Source organism: Pleurodeles waltl, chromosome 8 (genome assembly GCF_031143425.1).
Source record: "Pleurodeles waltl isolate 20211129_DDA chromosome 8, aPleWal1.hap1.20221129, whole genome shotgun sequence".
NCBI classification, from domain to species: Eukaryota; Metazoa; Chordata; class Amphibia; order Caudata; family Salamandridae; genus Pleurodeles; species Pleurodeles waltl.
The window spans coordinates 1,096,091,441-1,096,107,810 of record NC_090447.1 but is presented as its reverse complement, the minus strand read 5'-3'; positions in this window follow the sequence as shown (position 1 = coordinate 1,096,107,810).

Genomic DNA, 16,370 nt, shown 5'->3' with positions numbered 1-16,370 from the left:
AATCCTGTTCAGTGGTCCTTCTCAGAAGAGATATTTGGCCTATTGGAGCATTGCCTGCTGTAGCCTCCAGCCTCATCCCGGTGCAGATTTTCAAATTCCAAAAAAGAGAGTATGTTTGAACGTGGAAATCTTCACTGTGATTTTGTACAGCAGCTCATCGGCGATTGTGCCTCTTGCTTGGACACTGCCTGCAGCCCTGCCCTACTGAATTTCCACCTCCTAAGAAACATATTTTTTTACATTTCTGTTAAGTCCAAAGGTAAGCGTCAACCAGGCCCAATCCACTTTTTGCATCCAACTCAGGCTTGAGAGTGAGCGGACATATTTTTCCACTTTGGCCTGTTCTTGCACAGCTAGATGTTTGTGGTTGGCTCTTTGATTTTTTTCAGATATTAAATTTTACCTTTACATTTTAAAATTCACAACACCAGTTCTACTGATTAGATTTTTGTCATTTTGCTGTCAAATACATTATTAAAATGTACTCGTTTTTTTCTAAATTGGTGTTGGATTTCGGTGCTTTGTTTTACACTTTATTACACTTTATTACTGTTTGTGTGCTCCATAACTGCTTTACACAACACCTTTAAGTTAAGCCTGACTGCCTTTGTGCCAAGCTACCAGAGGGTTATGCAGAGGTTAATTTATTAACATTAGTGGTTCACCTTAACAGGGATTATGAGTTTTTCTTGAGCAGGGTTAACAGTCCCACTCAACCAACAACCCAGTTTCTCACAAAGGAGTTACCTTTTCCTCAGGCAATCAAGACCGGAACTGAACAGACCTTCTCTGCCTCCAGTATTTTACATGCACTCTCTGTCATTAGCATTTATAGGCCTAATGGCCTTAAATCTAGCACTGTATTCGCTGTGCTATGTCATTACTTGAGAATCACATACAAAGGTACTTGGTCATATTAGAACTGTGTTTCGATTTTTTTATTGAACAGTATTGGTCTGAGTGTCTTTTGTGTGAGGATCATTGCAATTATTTAGAGCAGAATGACAATTATCCATCTCTAATCTGAGCTAGATTTTCAGATGTGTACTTTTTGGTAAACTTGAATGATGGGTCTGGCCCTTTTACAGGGTCATTCCCCAAACACTTTGCCTTTTTCCTCCTTATTTTTCTGACCCTTGTTGGCTGACGTTATGACCCTGACAACTTTTTCACTGCTAATCAATGCTAAAGTGCATGTGCTCTCCTTTGTAACTTGGTATGATTGGCTTATACCTAATTGGTATATTTAATTTACCTATAAGTCCCTTGTAAAGTGGTATATCTATGCACAGGGCCTGTAAATTAAATGCTACTAGTGGGCCTGCAGCGCTGCTTGCACCGCCCACTGAAGTAGCCTTTCAAACCTGTCTCAGGACTGCTAGTAGAGGGCCTTTGTGCGCAGTTTTCTGCCACAGGGATCTGGCATCTAAATTTAGTTGCCAGACTCAGACCTCCCCTTTTACTACATGTAAGTCACCCCTAAGCTAGGACCTAGCTAGCCCCATGGGCAGGGTGCTATGTATGTAGAGGGCAGGACACGTGCCTAGTAATGGGGCCTGTCCTGATAGTGACAAACAGCCTATTTGGTTTCTCACTGCTGTGAGTGTTGCCTTCTCATAGGATTGCATTGGAAATGCCCTGCCTTATGTGTAGGGGGTATTGTCTGATTTATGAGGGGTAGCGTAGGCATATTTGGTATGGTTCTAACGGTAGAGAGAAATGCTGCTTACTGCTGTAGGTAGATTTTTTATTATAATTACAGAAATGCCACTTCTAGAAAGTGAGCATTTATCTGTGCTTATGACTCTAGTGTTTTGCAGCTTGACTCCAATCCATGTCTGGGCAGAGTGACAGTTGGACTTTTGTGCATACTTTTCAGACAGCCTGTACACAGGGATGGTAGAGGTGTCACAGAGGTGCATCTACATACTGAATGGTCTTCCTGGGCTGAGAGAAAGGAGAGGTGCGGCACACCTGCATTTGTAAAGTCTGTGTCCTGGCCTCACACAATAGGGTCATTTACCCCCAACTGATGTTTGGAGCCTGTACTGGAGGAGGGAGGGGGCACTCCCAGAACCAGTTGTAACTGGTTGAAACCTCCCCTCCCCTCTCTTTGTGAGACACACTGTAAACTGAGTATAAGTACAGGGGATTTTTCCCCACAATTTATACATGAAGAGACTTACTTCAAACTAGACACAGGACGCTGCTGAATTGCACTCACCAGGACCCACCTTGGACTGCTACTGTGCTGACCTGTGACCTGCTAGGTCACTAAGAGGAACTGCCACCATCTGCTTCCCTTTTGCTGGCCTGTTGTTGGGGCCTGCTAGCCCTGTGATTCCCCCTTTTTCTGTCTCCAGGGGCAGGGTGTGGTGGCCCCTAACCCCTGTAATCATCCAGAGTACGAGGAGTGCTGCATCTCTCATAAAGCACCAGGACAACGCTTTTTCTTTGTGATCCCTGCACTACTAAGCACATTACTGTGCAGGAAGATTCACTGCTGCAGCCTGGGGCTCATTTGCGGGTCCCCTTGCTTCGAAGAGCACGTCGCTGTGCCGAAATCACCGCCGCAACCTGGGCATAGTGAGATTGACGAGCGCTTCTGAAACGCGCTATCCCTGGGACCCCCAGGGCACCATTGAATGACAGAAAGGATCAAGCGCGCTACTATTGTGAAGCACGCTTGGAGAGGAGCCCCCGGGGAACAAGTAGATACCTACTTTGGTGCCCGCACACCACACGAACCGCGACCTCCATTTTTGAAGCTGGGTGGAGAAGGAAGCCTCATTCGGAGGCTCCCCGCCCCACCGGAGCCCCATTTGTTCTGTGGAAGGGCAGAGGGGGAAGGAAGCCTCATTGGGGGCTCCCCCTGCCCCAACGAAGCCCGTAGTGATCACCAGAGATCACAGGCGGGGTGGAAGCCTCGCCGGAGGCCCTCGCACCGCAGGTCCCCCTTGAGGGCCCCGGGAGATTTCGTTGAGGCCCCCCCATCTGTGGCACCACTTGGTGTTCTTCTGGACTTTGACCCCACCCTTCTGGAGGGCTATGTACAGCTCAGGAGGCACACAGAAATTGCGGGGCCCAGGAAGGGCCAGTTATAAAGAGCAAAGAGTGTGCATGCCGCCACCCTCCCCCCAGGATAAACACGTGGTCCCGTTTTTCACATGGGAGTGGCGGGGGCCCCATATCGATACTCTTGGCACTAGGAGTGCCCTCACATTCTAATACAGGTACTTTTCAAGGACCTCCATATTTCACATGTTCCAGGTATGGACATTAAGGATGTATATGTTACGATGCTTGTTTAAAATGTGCTGTATATATGTGCTAGTGTTCCTTTTATGGACATGACATACTTACATGTGTTTTATGACTTGCCACAGGTTTTTATAATGCTCTTTGTATAGGCATTTATTATATTTCCATGACAAATGCATTTCTTTTAGAATATGATTCCTGGCTACTGCTTATGCTGCAAAATTCGGAGTACTTACTTGTTCTAATGTGACTAATGCTTATTCTTTCAGAGTATTAGTAACCTATGTAATGTTCTCACAACTGCTAAGGTAGCAGGGTATTTTTAACATGCATTGTTTGGTCTAATAATGTTTTGTGCAATACAGTTTATTTTTACATAGCTCAGTGTTGTGTTTACTTTGTGGTGTACATATTGCATCACGTGTGTTGTGTGTGTTGAGCAAACGCCTTACACATTGTCTCCGGGTGAAGTCTGACTGCTCGTGCCAAGCTACCAAGGGGGTGAGCAGGGGTTATCTTGGACATGTAACTCCCTTGCCCTGAACCAACCAGAAACCCCATTTCAAACAATGAGCATTAACTGCTTCTGTGCTGCGGATGTAACCATTACGTCGTGGCACCGGAGCACAGAGGGAGCGTGCTCACTCTGTGGGCTTTCCCCACTCACCCCCAGGGCAGGGATGGAAGGGGTAACCCTTCCCCTTTCACCCCCCCACCACCCACCCGCCTCATGGCGTCTGATGTCATCAGCGCGCAGTCACGCGCTGACCTCATCAGAGGCCTGCCCCTCCACTCTGGAAGCTCAGCTTCCAGCGCGGATCGGAGGAGAAATGCTTTAGCATTTCTCCAGTGATCACGTGGAGGGGCCGAGAGAGGCATCAAAGGAAAGGAAAGGCCTTTCCTTTTCTTTGATGTCTTTCTCATTGCGATCGGGCAGCAGAAATGCCCACTAGACACCAGAGAGTTTTTTAGGTTATTGTCATCAGGGGAGCGGCCCCTTGGGCAAGGGCCGCTCCCCCGAGGCCCAAATTATTTGCCTCATTGGGGCAGATCGGCCTAATATAATTATGCTGATTTTCCCCCGGGGGGTCAGAAACTCCCTAGACACCAGGGATATATGTTTTTTGTTTCTTATTTTTTTTTATATGCGGGGAGCGACCACTTTGGCAAGGATCACTCCCTGGGGGCAAAATTACTTTTCAGCTATTTCTGCCCCCCTTGGAAGCAGATCAGCCTATTTTTATTAGGCCAGGGCAGATACCACTAGACACCAGGGAAGTTTTTTTTTTTTTTGTGTCAATTTCATGAAAGGGGAGCGACCCTTTAAGCAAGGGTCGCTCCCCTGGGGGGACAAATTTATTTTAGGCCTTTTTTGCCCCCTTGGTGGCAGATCAGCCTATTTTTCTTAGGCTGATCTGCCCCCCAAGGGGAGCAGAAACCACTAGGCACCAGGGATTTTTTCTTTGCCCCAATTTCATGAAAGGGGAGTGACTTAGGCAAGGATCGCTCCCTTGGAGGGGCAAATTTATTTTAGGCCATTTCTGCTCCCCTTGGGGGCAGATCGGCCTATTTCTATTAGGCCTATCTGCCCCCGGGCGGGCAGAAACCACTTAGGCACCAGGGATTGGTGTGTGTGTATGTGTGTGTTTTGTTTGGGTGTGCAGCCCCTTATGCAAGGGTCGCTCCCCATGGGGGCACATTACTTTTGGCCATACCTAACCCTATTTTTGGATGGCCCATCTGCCCTCAAGGGGGCAGAAAGCCCACCAGAGACCAGGGAAGATTTTTTCCCAAAATAAGGGTGTCATACCCCCACTTCAAAAAAATGGGGCCAAAGTTGTTCCGCCTACCAGTGGGCAGATAGGGCAATTACCACCCATCCACACACTGGGAGGGGGGCAGAAAGTCTACTTGATGCCAGGGAATTAAAAAATTGTGGGGTGGTGGCTACCAACCAGGATGGGCCTGGTTATGCCCCCACCCCAACTGAAGGGGATAACAGTCTTTCAGCTCTCCCCCCGCACACTAAAACATCTTATCCCACGGCAAGCAAGAGGACATTTGATTATTTGGGGTTTTGGTTTTACATTTGGGCTGTGAGATCTTGGCTAACTTTCAAAATCGTCCCACTTTGAATGGTGAGGGCTGGACTTTTTGGACTTTGGGATACTGCCATGTAGAAAAATCCACAAGACCTAGACACATCTGAAAACTAAACATCTGGGTGAGTCCAGGGTGGTGTGCTTCCCATGCACCCCACACCATTTTCTTATCTACAATGCCCTGCAAACCTCCAACTTTGCTGGAAATCACACATTTTTCCCACATTTTTGTGATGTAACCTTCTGGAATCTGCAGGAATCCACAAAATTCCTACCACCCAGCATTGTCTCATCTATACCGATAAAAATTCTGCCCCACTTGTCAGCCTAAAAATGTTTTTTTTTCCAACTGCCCTTTTGGACCTGCTTTGGTTCCCCCTTAGTTTCGACATGTTTTTGGCATCCCTGTCACAGGCACTTGGCCGACCTACACAAGTGAGGTATCATTTTTACTGGGAGACTAAGAGGAACGTTGGGTGGTAGGAAATGTGCCCCGTGCAGAGATCCCACACAGAAATGTGGGGAAAATGTGATTTTTTAGCCAAATTTTAGATTTGCTGAGGATTCTCTGTAAGAAAACACTGGGGGATCCACGCAAGTCACACCTCCCTGGACTCCCTCAGGTGTCTAGTTTTCAGAAATGTCTGGGTTTGGTAGGTTTTCCTGTATGGCTGCTGAGCCAAGGACCAAAAACGCAGGTGTCTCCCTGCAAAAACAGGTCGTTTTGTATTTGATAATTTTGATGTGTCCTGATAGTGTTTTGGGGCATTTCCTAACGCGGGCACTAGGCTTACCCACACAAGTGGTGTACCATTTTTATGGGGAGACTTGGGGGAACACTAGGTGGAAGGAAATGTTTGGCTCCTTTCAGATTCCAGAACTTTCTGTCACCAAAATGTGAGGAAAAAGTGTTTTTTTGGCCACATTTTGAGGTTTGCAAAGGATTCTGGGTGACAGAACTTGGTGAAAGCCCCACAAGTCAGACCATCCTGGATTCCCCTACATGTCTAGTTTTAAACAATGCACAGATTTGGTAGGTTTCACTTGGTTCCGGCTGAGCTAGAGGACAAAATCAACAGCTTGGCACTTTTCAGAAAACAACTCGGTTTTCTTTGGGAAAATGTGATGTGACCACGTTTTGTTTTGGGGCATTTCCTGTTGTGGGCGCTAGGCCTACCCACACAAGTTAGGTACCATTTTTATCGAGAGACGTGGAGAAACGCTGGGTGGAAGGAAATGTGTGGCTCCTTTCAGATTCCAAAACTTTCTATCACCAAAATGTGAGGAAAAAGTGTGTTTTTTTGCCACATTTTGAGGTTTGCAAAGGATTCTGGGTTACAGAACCTGGTGAGAGCCCCACAAGTCACCTAATCTTAGATCCCCCTAGGTGTCTAGTTTTAAAAAATGCACAGGTTTGGGAAGTTTCCTTAGGTGCCAGCTGAGCTGGAGGCCAAAATCCACAGCTAGGCACTTTCCAAAAAAACAGCTCTGTTTTCTTTGGTAAAATGTGATGTGTCCGCGTTGTGTTTTTGGGCATTTCCTGTCGTAGGCGCTAGACCTACCCACACAAGTGAGGTACCATTTTTATCAGGAGACTTGGGGGAACAATTTGAGGCTCCTCTCAGATTCCAGAAATTTCTGTCACCAAAATGTGAGGAAAAAGTGTTTTTTGGCCAGATGTTGAGGTTTGCAAAGTATCTGGGTAACAGAACCTGGAGAGAGCCCCACAAGTCACCCCATCCTGGATTTCAATAGGTGTCTAGTTTTAAAAAATGCACAGGTTTGGTAGGTTTCCCTAGGTACCGGCTGACCTAGAGGCCAAAATCTACAGCTAGGCACTTTGCAAAAAACACATCAGATTTCAATGTAAAAATGTGATGTGTCCATGTTGCGTTCCCTGTCACTAGCATTAGGCCGACCCAGGCAAGTGAGGTACCATTTATATCGGGAGACTTGGAGAAACACAGAATAGCAAAACAAGTGTTATTTCCCCTTGTCTTTCTCTTCATTTTTTCCTTCCAAATGTAAGACAGTATGTAAAAAAAATGTCTATTTGAGAAATGCCCTGTAATTCACATGCTAGTATGGGTACACCGGAATTCAGAGATGTGCAAGTAACCACTGCTTCTCAATACCTTATGTTGTGCCCATTTTGGAAATACAAAGCTTTTCTTGATACCTGTTTTTCATTTTTTATATTTCAGCAAATTAATTGATCTATGCCTGGTATAGAATGAAATCCCATTGCAAGGTGCAGCTCATTTATTGGCTCTGGGTACCTAGGGTTCTTGATGAACCTACAAGCCCTATATATCCCTGCAACCAGAAGAGTCCAGCAGATGTAACTGTATATTGCTTTCAAAAATCTGACATCGCAGGAAAAAGTTCCAAAGTAAAACGTGGAGAAAAATGGCTGTTTTTTTTAACCTCAATTTCAATATTTTTTATTTCAGCTGTTATTTTCGGTAGGAAAACCTTGTAGGATCTACACAAATTACCCCTTGCTGAATTCAGAACTTTGTCTACTTTTCAGAAACGTTTAGTTTTTAGGTATCCAGCATTTGTTTCACACCCATTTCTGTGACTAACTGGAAGGAGGATGAAGGCACAAAACATAGTAAAAATGGGGGATGTTCCAGTAAAATGCCAAAATTGTTTTGAAAACTGTGGTGAGGTTTTCTGATTCAATTCTGCCTGTTACTGAAAGCTGGAAAGATAGTGATTTTAGCACCGCACATCCTTTGCTGATGCCATTTTCAGGGGGGAAAACACAAGCCTTCTTCTGCTGCCCTTTTCCCCCATTTTTAAAAAAAAAATGAAAATGTTGCTGTATTTTGGCTAATTTCTTGGTCTCCTTCAGGGGAACCCACAGGGGAACCCACAAACTCTGGGTACCTCTAGAATCCCTAGGATTTTGGAAAAACAGGACGCAAATTTGTCATGGGTAGCCTATGTGAACAAAAAGTTATGATGGCCTAAGCGCGAACTGCCCCAAATAGCCCAAAAAAGGCTCGTCACAGGAGGGGAAAAGGCCCAGCAGCTAAGGGGTTAATGTCTGTTAACAGTAGAGTGGACACTAGGGCCTATGACAACTGCAGAGTACTGGGACTCCCACTGCCTACTGCTGAGTCTTCAGTGGAGAAGGCCAGGGGAGACATTACTAATAAATGCCTCGCCCCTCCTGGTCATGACACCAGCAAATGTTGCAGTTGTTTGCATGCTATACCACTTTATAGCCAGATGTGCTGGCATTGTCAATGTGTGTTTTAGGTTGAGAAAAAATATTCTTTTTTCAGCAGAATTTTCCAAGAATACATTGGCCAAAAATCATATGATTGTCAGGGTGCTGTAAAGAAAATATTTTAAATGTGTTCACCTAAGCTTGAAAACGTTGTTTCTTTGCTACAGATCACACGTGCATAGCTGCACGTGATGCACCATCATTCTGTATTTGTTTTGGACTTGGGTGGGCACACAATGCCTCATCCTGTACTGTTCTAAAGTACCTCTCTTCTCCCTGGTTTACCGTGGTTGCTCTGTAAACCACATGGCCCATCGAGCACGCTGTTGACATGCACTATGGCATACTCACACTGTGCTACATACTCCTTTGAGAGGCGAGACCAGTATGCTTTCTTCAATGGGTGATGCTTATATTTTATTTATCCCTTCATTAACTCAGTTCCCATCCGTATCTGTAAATCTCCGGTGAGCAATCGCTGCTGCATTGTCATGAGCTTGAAGTGCATTCTGACATAAAGTCATAATTTTAAACTAAGTAGGAAAGCAGAATCCCCTGCAGAAAAACACGCATCCACATGGAAGCTCTGCGTATGAGCAGAAAGTCCTATCAGTCCAGCGCAGAGACGAGTGACAGGGACCTGGTCTCTGTTTGGAGGTCACTAAAACATACAAACACAACTAAAGCTTTCTTAATTTTTTTTATAATACTTTGGCACCTGCAATCCCTGTATAAAAGCCTGTCTCTAATTTTGTTGTTACAAGTGACCTGTAACGTCCCTAGTTACCTGTTTTAAAGACAATACGCACCCTCTCAACTGTGATATTTATATTGAGTTCTGACCTCACAATGCCAGCTGGCAGACCGAGCAGCTACAAGGAAAGGCAGGTCATGAAGAACAATTAAAGCAACAGTTTAAAAAAAGAAAAAAAATGACAACAGTGGCTTTTCCTTCTTTTGTTCTGTTTTTTAGATCAATGACGATACGCAGAAAGGATACATTGTGTATTTTTTACTTGCGTTGGGTACTTATACGAAAAATAGAATGGCTCTGTTTCTAACATTCTAAGCTACATTCTTTTTTTTAAATCAAACTTTCTCAAATCTAATTCAGATATATTTTCGTAACAAATACCTAACTGCTTTTTAGTGTGTTACTTTTTCACTAGAAGTTTTACTTGTATTATTCAAGATTATAAACATATTGTTTCATATGGAAGAGCTCCACTGAAAGCATATAAGTGGATTGTGGGAAAAGGTATGCTATGACTATGTACTTATTATAAGGGAGAAATTACACCCTGCTATACATCATCAGTATATTGCAAGTTACCTCGATGTTCCTTCACCTTATAAAGGAACTTGACCGTTGGCCTTACTTCTCTATGTGGTTGGAATTCTTCAGTGACTTGCAGTATCTTTATAATATACAGCAGGTGGTACTTCATTCCATATTTACCTTTTGCAGTTTTTCTATAGCATGAACTTGGGTTACTGGGCTCAGGGGCATAAGAGTGCTATATACGTCCACCAGATTACATTACTCAGATACATTTTCTTTTTAGCCACAGGGAAATTAAGTGGTTTGTCCAGAATCAGAGGATGTTGAGTCAATGCAGGGGCTCTAACCTACTCCTCAGTAGCAAAGCTGTCAACTTTGGTCGGTAGGCCACATGTCCAGAGATCATCACCATGCAATGGTTTCTACTGCGTATGGTGCAGCATAGAGGGTTTTGAGCACTGATTTAAGATAAGTAGGAAACCACAAGCCAAAATAAGAAGTTCTACCAGCAAAGCAATTATCAAAATTTATTTTGCACTTTATATGCCTGATGTTGTCATGGAATACTCTTATTTTATTGTGAGTTTAGTGCTATATCAGAGGCCATGGATGAGAACTGGTATTGGCTGTAGACTGGCCTTTTTGGCTGATAATGGGAAAACTGTGTGATGGTTTGGTGATGTTCCTGTGCTTAGTCATGTGGTGTGCACAGACTGTAAGAATAAAAAAATATAGCACTTACGTTTACTTGCCATTGGTGATCTGTATAGAACAGCAGAAGCGGCCAATGATGAAGATTGGAAACTCTAACTAATATTCTGCAATATTCTATACAGATTGACAAAACCAAAGCCCTGCAGGCACTTTTTTGTGTCCAGGGGATATTAAACACCTAATTATGAGTAGGTCAGTTAATTCCAAGTTACGGGTAAACCCCTGTTTATGTATGGTCAGAATTACAAGTTTGAAGGTATTTAATGCAGCTGATAATTATAAGGAGCATTAAATACCTTAACTGTTGTTATATTTTGGAAAGTGAAACCTGCCAAAATGTAATGGGTGAAAAGCATATGGATTTTCCCGCATCATGCTGATTTTAGAGTGTTAAGCATCAAAATCTGTATTTTATTCCCCACCAACTCATAATAGGAGTTATTTATCAGACCTGATAAATAGCGTGCCCCATGGTATCATGGTTTTTGAGGTGTGATAAACAATACCTAAACTCATAATCAAGGCCTATATGGATAACATAAAGAAGCAGCAGAGTAGCAATCATTATATAGCCTGCCTTAGGATATGTTCAAAGTCTATTCACGAATCCAGAAAACAGAGAAATCCTTTCAGGAAGATGGAAATATGAAGTGCTACTACTCTAAGGACTGATTACGAAACAGGCACTGCGGTACACCCTGAGGGATCCCACTCCTCCTGATTCTGACTGGCCCAGTGTTCCTGTACCCTGATTTCTCAGGTGCTGCCACATGGGAGAAACTATTTCACAGGAAGGTAATTTAGGCAAGTAACATCACAGGTTTTATGCAAAAACAGTCAACCCTTACCTCCCTGTCCACCCTGACTTTTTTCTATGGAAAACAGGGAGCATCAATTGCTCCCCAGTGCCAGAACGAATCTTCTGATTCCCTTCTTCATTACCCCTTTCCCTCCAGACCTCTTCCACAGAGAAGCCCCCAAGCATATCTCGCAGAGATATTTATCACTTGTTCAAAGTGGTGGTAAAGTGTGTTTTAAACCCTTTGGGAAAGCGAACACCTTGTGGAATACTGCATGGCAATTCCATGTTCCCACAGGTATTCCACTTCCCGAGGGGTTTAACTTGTAATTGCATGATACTGGAGCGCCACCACACTGCAACTGTAATTACATGTGTGGAGTTTACACTCCTACAGTGCTGCACAACTTAAAAGCAGTGCCTACTTCAGAAGTAGTGCTGGTAATTATGAAACTCCCTGTCTGAATACTGTAAGTCCTCTTCGCAGAGACTGTGATGATCTTGTGATATTGTGATGCCACAGTGACAACCTCGGTGGGCACAGAGATGAGCCCTTCTCCAACTGTGAATGTCTGAACTTCTTCACTCTCCTTCACATGCTGTTCTAAAATCTATGATGTTGGTATAGTCTGCCTAAGGTGTCTTGTGGAAGAATTAATATTTACTCACAGTAATGAAGTAGGTAGCCTTGGAGCAGACACATAAACAATGTCTTAAATCATCATGCAAAAGGGTTACCTCAACTCCTATAACCTTATGATTACTGACCAATCACTTGTTTATAGAGTTTCAGAACGGTCACAGAGAAAGTGGTCACTGTTTAATTGCTAGAGAAAAGCAAAACTTCCTCTGGCATAGATGACAACCAATCTGAGTTCAACCCTATCTACAGCATAGAAACACCAACATTCCAAGTGTGACTAATGCTCTGCTCACCACAGGCAATGCCCACCTCTCTGTCATCAGTTGGCACCCTTTGATTTCACCAATCACTGCTAACTATGCTAGAAACGCATGTGGCGTGCAGTACCATATTAGACCTGCAGAGATGCCACCTCCTTCCCCTCAGCTAAGCCTCATCTTGTCCATGGAATTGTCTCCAGATACGAGCATTCACCAGTAACGTAGTACTCTAAGCACTAATTGTCTTTCATGAGTGACAACCATTTCATGGAACCTCCTCTGGTCCAGCTGTCCAGTGGGAGCTTCAGAATTCGCCACTATGTCAATATCACAGTTTTTTATCTGAAAATATCCAGGGTCTACTGTCTCACCCCACTTAAAATTCTGATGTCATGTACTAATGTGCAAATAAACCATGATATGACTATATACATCCTTATCCCAAATATATTCAGACAAACACAAATACAAAGTCAAAGAAATGCATACTCACCAAAATCTGTTATTCAGCACGCAGGCTATCAAAATAAATTAAATCGTTTGGTAATGGGTATTTATTTTCTGCAAAGTAAAACAATATTTTCCTGAAGTGACTTCTGAACCATTGCTCAAGCCCTGGCCGTCTCCCACTTGGGCCGTGCCTTGCACAGGTTACCAGCATCTCTATTTCCCATTGAACACTATTGAAGGGGGTCATTCATGTCACCATCCAACTCATCAAAGGTCTGAAGAACTATGACCAAACTTAGCCAATATTGAGTGATATACTATGCCCCCTAATACGACTCTACAGCATCTTCCAAAGTATCCGTGTCATCTGCAGGTAACTATCAACATGTCAACTGCGTAGCCAGAACATAAGCATACAAGTGTCAAAGCAATCCATGAAGGTGCAGCATTATAAAACTTGAAATGAAGAAGTTCAGAATGAAAAACATGAAGAAATGCCTTTGAAAGAGCCCCACCTGGGATCTGAAATAACATTGCACAATCAATTACACTTGCTCATCATCTTCCTTTCTGAAACAAGTTGAAAACTTATCCCATTAAAGAACAAAATGTCCTCAATGTCCCACACGATGTTATTGAATTCACCAACCATCAAGAATTTACTCGATTGTGAATTGCCACAGGTCCCCTCTACGCATCCTTCTCTGGTGTTTTTCACCTAGGTTTGCACTTTTTATGTGCCATTTCGAATTATATGCATTAATTGCAGATGTGTAGCCTATCATGAAGACAGATGGCTCAGTCTATCTGTATGGACAGGTGTAACATTATGTGTATTGAAGACACGTGGCACTAAAAGAACATTTTATTTAAAGACCAGTTGTTAGAAATGGGGTCTTTGGTTGACAGTCAGGTTACCCCGTTCAAGCAAGGACCCTCACTCTAGTCAGGGTAAAAAAGAATCACCCTCAGCTATCCCCTGTTTACCCCCTTGGTAGCTTGGCAGAGCAGAAGGCTTAACTTCAGAGTGCTAGGTGTAAAGTATTTGTACCAACACACACAGCAACTTAATGAAAACACTACAAAATGACACAACACAGGTTTAGAAAAATAGGAAATATTTATCTAAACAAAACAAGACCAAAACGACAAACATCTGACATACACAAGTCAAGTTATGAATTTGTAAAGATTAAACTCAAAAATAGCGCTTAGAACCACAAAATGATTCGATGAGGTGTTAACACGGCATTGTGATGGAGTCGTTCCCAACAAGCCGACACCAGCGGCGCCAGACACGGAGTTGCGTAGACCCAAAAGTACAGTACCTTTGGTGAAGAGTGAAAACAAGTCAATGCGTGAAGTCGGGGATCGCGGCGTCGGTGCGAAACGCTGAATCCGCGCACTTCGAGCGGCGTCGGTCACGACGTGGTGCGGCGACTTCCACTGAGTCACTGACTTCAGGGGGGCTGCAGCGGCGTCGGACCTGCAAAGGTCGTCGCGTTCCAGCAAAGATCATGAAGTCGGTTGCAGGCGGTGTCACTGGAGTCAGCAGCGGCGTCAGTCCGAAGTCGTCCAAAGACGATTTCCTTGGATTTCCTCCAGCTTTCCTTTCAAGGGCCCAGGGACTGGATAGGGCACCACTTGTCAGAGCAGGAGTCTCTCTAGAGACTCCAGGTGCTGGCAGAGAGAATTATTTGCTGTCCCTGAGACTTCAAACAACAGGAGGCAAGCTCTAAATCAAGCCCTTGGAGATTTCTTCACAAGATGGAAGGAACACAAAGTCCAGCCTTTGCCCTCTTACTCTGGCAGAAGCAGCAACTGCAGGATAGCTCCACAAAGCACAGTCACAGGCAGGGCATCACTTCTCCTCAGCTCTTCATCTCTTCTCCAGGCAGAGGTTCCTCTTGATGTCCAGAAGTGATCTAAAGTCTGTGGTTTTGGGTGCCCCTCTTATACATTTCTCCTTTGAAGTGGGCCTACTTCAAAGTAAAGTCTCTTGTGAATGTGAAATCCTGCCTTGCCCAGGCCAGGCCCCAGACACTCACCTGGGGGTCTGAAACTGCATGTGTGAGGGCAGGCACATCCCTTTCAGGTGCAATTGACCACTCCTCCCCTCCCTCTTAGCACAGATGGCTCATCATGAAATGCCGACTACACCCCAGCTCCCTATGTGTCAGTGTCTGGTGTGAGGTGCAACAAGCCCAACTGTCAAACTGACCCAGACAGGGAATCCACAAACAGGCAAAGTCACAGAAATGGTATAAGCAAGAAAATGCTCACTTTCTAAAAGTGGCATTTTCCAAACACACAATCTTAAAATCAACTTTACTAAAATATGTATTTTTAAATTGTGAGCTCAGAGACCCCAAACTCCACATGTCCATCTGCTCCCAAAGGGAATCTACACTTTAATCAGATTTAAAGGTAGCCCCTACATTAACCTATGAGAGGGACAGGCCTTGCAACAGTGAAAAATGAATTTAGCAATATTTCACTGTCAGGACATATAAAATACATCACTATATGTCCTTCCCTAACCATACACTGCACCCTGCCCTTGGGGCTACCTAGGGCCTATCTTAGGGGTGTCTGATATGTAAGAAATGGGAAGGTTTAGGCCTGGCAAGTGGGTACACTTGCCAAGTCGAATTTACAGTTAAAAACTGCACACACAGACAATGCAGTTGCAGGTCTGAGACATGATTACAGAGCTTCTTATGTGGGTGGCACAACCAGTGCTGCAGGCCCACTAGTATCATTTGATTTACATGCCCTGGCACCTCTAGTGCACTTTACTAGGGACTTCCTAATAAATCAAATATGCCAATCATGGATAAAACAATCAACAATACAATTAGCACAGAGAGCAAATGCACTTTAACACTGGTTAGCAGTGGTAGAGTGCTTGGAGTTCAAAAACCAACAGCAAAAGGGCAGAAAAAATAGGAGGCAGGAGGCAAAAATATTGGGGATGGCCCTGCATAAACTAAAAAGTCCAACACCAGTGTGTGCTGGCCTCCACAATAAAAGGCTGATGTCACTTCTGAACCGTGGGACTCTCTGCATGGATACCCATTCATCATGCGATGCACTTTGTGGTATAACATAAACCAGAGTTTTGTGTGTTGATAAACCGACTTAATATCCAGATATAAAATTCCAAATGTTTGACTTATAACAGTTTACAATGTAAAATTAACTCATTGGGTCAGGGTGGTGAATCCAAAGTTTTTTTATTGAGGCTCATTTCAAGCATAGGTCGTAAACATTTGAAACAGAGAGCCGAGCAAAGGTCATAAACTTTTGAAACAGAGAGCTGACACATGTTTCGTCCCCTATGGTAAATCTCCCTGGGGCTTTTTCAAGGCTAGTAATTGTCATCAACGTAAGCCCATTATTTGGAACACGTATTAGCCGGTCAGTATATTCAATCAGTCTGAGATTGGAGACGGTGTGGTATGGTGACAGATCAATTATCAGGCTAAATTCCACACTGAGGGGCGAAACACGTGTCAGCTCTCTGTTTTAAATGTTTACGAAGTTCGTTTGAGATGGGCACAATAAAAAAAAATTGGATTCACCACCCTGACCCAATGAGTTAATTTTATATCGTAA